We start from the raw sequence: 3,555 nt of genomic DNA, 5'->3' as shown, positions 1-3,555 counted from the left end.
TGTTAGGATATTTGAATGATTTTTCTAGTTTGCACTTATTTTCTTTTAGTTGTTATTTCTATTTTTTTCTTATTTGTTTATCTAGTTTGAAATTACTTTGCTTTATTTTGTTTGCAATAGCCTATCGAGTTAAATAATTGAATAGCTTTCCTAATTGCTATATTATTTCTGCTTTTAACCTTTGTGCATATAGCTGGGACGTTGGAAGCTAAAGTGTGGAAAAAGGGATGCATACTTGGTTTAACCTCTTATACCTTTTCTATTTTATGCCCCGTTTTCAAATTCAAAGTGTAGTAATTGTTTATACAGCTTTGCTTGTGTTCTATGTTCAAAAGATGAGTGTAACACCCCCAAATTCTAAGACCATAAATAAAGGAATAAAGGAGAAAATATAGATACCATATAGATTTTCAATAGGTTTCAAATGCGGAAGCGAAATCGAACAACCAAACTGGGGGTATTATACCACGCTTGGGTCACAACTAAGCCCAAACGCACAGGCTACAAAGGTTTCTATTTACAACTTCCATTACAATATTCCTTTATTCAAATCACAACTAACTACAAGACAATTCAAGTCCACTCTACACAAACTATGACATGAACATTTCTCGGGTCGGGGCTTACAAGTTCTACGCCACGCTCTTAACTAGCCACAAGTCCAGCTCCTGAAAACATTCAAGGTTTGGAAAACAAGAGATAAAAAGGATTAGCACAAAAATGCTAAGTAAGCTCTACCCCGCCCCGTAAAATAAATACATATATACTTTTGAAATTAGATATACTTTTTAAATAGGTTTTGAGACCATTCAGTAGAATAATTTGACTCACAAAAAAAAAAGTACGTAGTATAGATATTTTCCCAAAACAGTTTCTTCACACACTACTCAACGATAATACTAGGTTTAATACGAGGTAATATAGTCCCCAAAACAATAAGGTTTACTCTTACAAAATGTTATATCTAGTTTGTAGGTTATTCACTCATTTTCAAAATAAATATAAGTACTGGGGGTTCATAATATAGCATTTCTAAATACTTCTCAATATCATTTAGAAGCATAGCTCTCCCAATAATCACTTTCCAAATAGGTTAAAATATATGTAAGTATAAGGAGGAATTCACATCCATATAGCTCGTTCAAAACATAGATTTTCTCAATATCCATCTCAACATATATTCATAATCATAGATAACTCAAGTCTCATTCTCCAATATCAACATAGCATAATAATACATAAGTGGAGGTATCCAACAATTCTTAGTTTATAGTTAAATCACCAAGTAAAATATAAGTATGGAGATACTCAATCACCAATAGGAGGATAGGAACGGAGCTTACCTCCACTACCGAACCTTCACACCTATACAATAAATGGAAACAGGAACTAGAAACCTAAGTGCGCACACCCCGGGGATTCCAAGCCCCAAAGGTAGTTACTAGCCCTAGTAACCCAGGATTTTTGCTACCAGGTTACCCACCCAATCAATAACCAATAGGACCGCAGCCCTAGGTTCTCATATCAATAGCAAATAGAACCGCAGCCATAAGTGCTCACAATAATCTGGACCGCAGCCCAAGATTCTCGTAACCTCCAATAATAAAAATATAGATAACCTCCATATAGATTATAAACATAAGTATATTCTCCAAAAATAGGTACATTACTATATATTTCCTCCAAGATAGTAATATTCTTCCAAAATAGTTTTCATAAATATTTTCCATTGCCCGTAGGCTATTCAAATACACTTCCCAGAACAAGATAGAGTATATGTATAATATATACATTTCCAAAATAGGATTTATATCAAACATAGGATTTATCCTCCAATCATAATATAGCTTATACCATTCAAAATAATTATGGTTTACACTTCCCAAAAATAGTATAGTTGCATACTCTCATAATTCACCATAACATCATCAATAAATACATGTACACCTATTCGTAGTTTATAAATCATAGGGTAACACCAAAAGATATATACATTGCTATTTATCACACTTTTAAACCCAAACACATTTTTCAAAATATTTAAGGACACTCAATTAGATAAATAGCACATTTGATAGGGAAAGGTAGTTTTGCCGGACATAGAAACTTACCTCAAAGCTAAAGCTCCAAAAGCTAGCATCCAATTTAAGGTTCAACTTTTAGACTAGTCACTTCAATAGGGAACCTGTGAATCAATCAAATCTTTGTTCACTTACCAACACTGTTATTATCAATAATAATACTAATCCACATCATACCATCGTTATACTAATAATTAGTCCATCACCACCCATCGTCTAACTATCAATACTCATTAATCCATTATCACTTGGTAGTCATTACCATCATTATGAGTCCATAACATCATCATCAACACCATCTAACCTTCGTTGTCATAGTCCATAACTTCCATAAATATCCATAATTCATACTTAGTCCATATTAAATTATCATTATTCATAATCAACAACTAATCACCATTTACCTACTAACCATCATTAATATGCCCTTCACCATCCAATTAACTCATAGCTTTCATGATCAACACTTCACCATCACTAAACTTTATTATTAGCAAACCAATCATCACCATACTTATTAATTATTATCAGTATCCTAAATCATCATTTTCAATAATTCATAATCAATCTTCATTAGCAACAGATAGCGTCATCACCAAGACATAATCTATGAACACCCATTAGCCTCTTTAATCCATCATTAATCATAATCATTCTTTAATAACCAATAATTAAATCTAAATCTCCAATTAAATCATAAACCATCAACATTAACTCCAAGTCTCCAATTATGGTAATTAAACTTAATAAAGGCTTAATCTTTAATTACCTTAATAATCCACTGTTAATCCATCATTTCCCATCTTAATCCATCTTTTCTTACGCTTTACACTGCAGATACACACCCCGGAGGTTCCCGCTGGGAGGAAGGAGGCCACTGCCAAACTACCACCATTGGCGTTGCTATCGAGTGCTCCACCGAGAAGGAAGTTGCCGGCAGAGGAGGGAGAGAGATGGAGGCTGGAGGTCGCTGCTGTCTAAGCCGGAGCTCGCCCGCCGCCGCTGCTCTGCCTCGCCGGACCTGCTGTCACCGACCACCACCGCCTTCGCCGCCGGAGAAGAAGAGACCCGAGACCACCACTGCTACCACTGTCGCTGCTGGGCTCCGTCGCCGCTGCCATCTCAGCCGTCGTTGTTCGTCGTTCGCCGGAGATAAGAGAGAGCGAGAGAGAGACGAGCGAGATAGTGAGATGAAAGGGAGCTGCTGATTTCAGTTTTTGGTGATGAACATTCTAAATTGGTGTAATGTACATAAGCATATATTTATACCTAGGGTTAAAGTTTGGGCTAGGAATGTTGTTGGGCTTAAATAAGATCTTTGGACTTAAGAGATTAAAAACCATTGGGGCTAAAGTTTAGTTTGGGTTCAAACTTAGGCTCAAAACAATAAATATAAAGGTCACAGGTTCGTCTCGGATAAACTTTGGGTCCAGATTTTGATAAATAAATTTATCCCTTAAATAAAGCTTTTAAA

At 35.4% G+C, this 3,555-nt stretch overlaps 1 long non-coding RNA gene across 1 annotated transcript; it reads right to left on the bottom strand.

Annotated features, from left to right (window-relative positions):
* Window positions 1-378: 378 nt before the first annotated feature.
* Window positions 379-2,629, bottom strand: LOC115997220. The gene is made up of 2 exons (XR_004093708.1): window positions 2,112-2,629; window positions 379-668 (listed from the first exon to the last, which is right to left on the bottom strand). It is a non-coding gene; the product is annotated as an uncharacterized LOC115997220 (long non-coding RNA).
* Between the last annotated feature and the right edge of the window lie 926 nt (window positions 2,630-3,555).

This window comes from Ipomoea triloba, chromosome 11 (assembly GCF_003576645.1).
Source record: "Ipomoea triloba cultivar NCNSP0323 chromosome 11, ASM357664v1".
Taxonomy (NCBI): Eukaryota; Viridiplantae; Streptophyta; class Magnoliopsida; order Solanales; family Convolvulaceae; genus Ipomoea; species Ipomoea triloba.
Note: the sequence above shows the minus strand (reverse complement) of the source record. Positions and strands in the feature narration are given on the sequence as shown.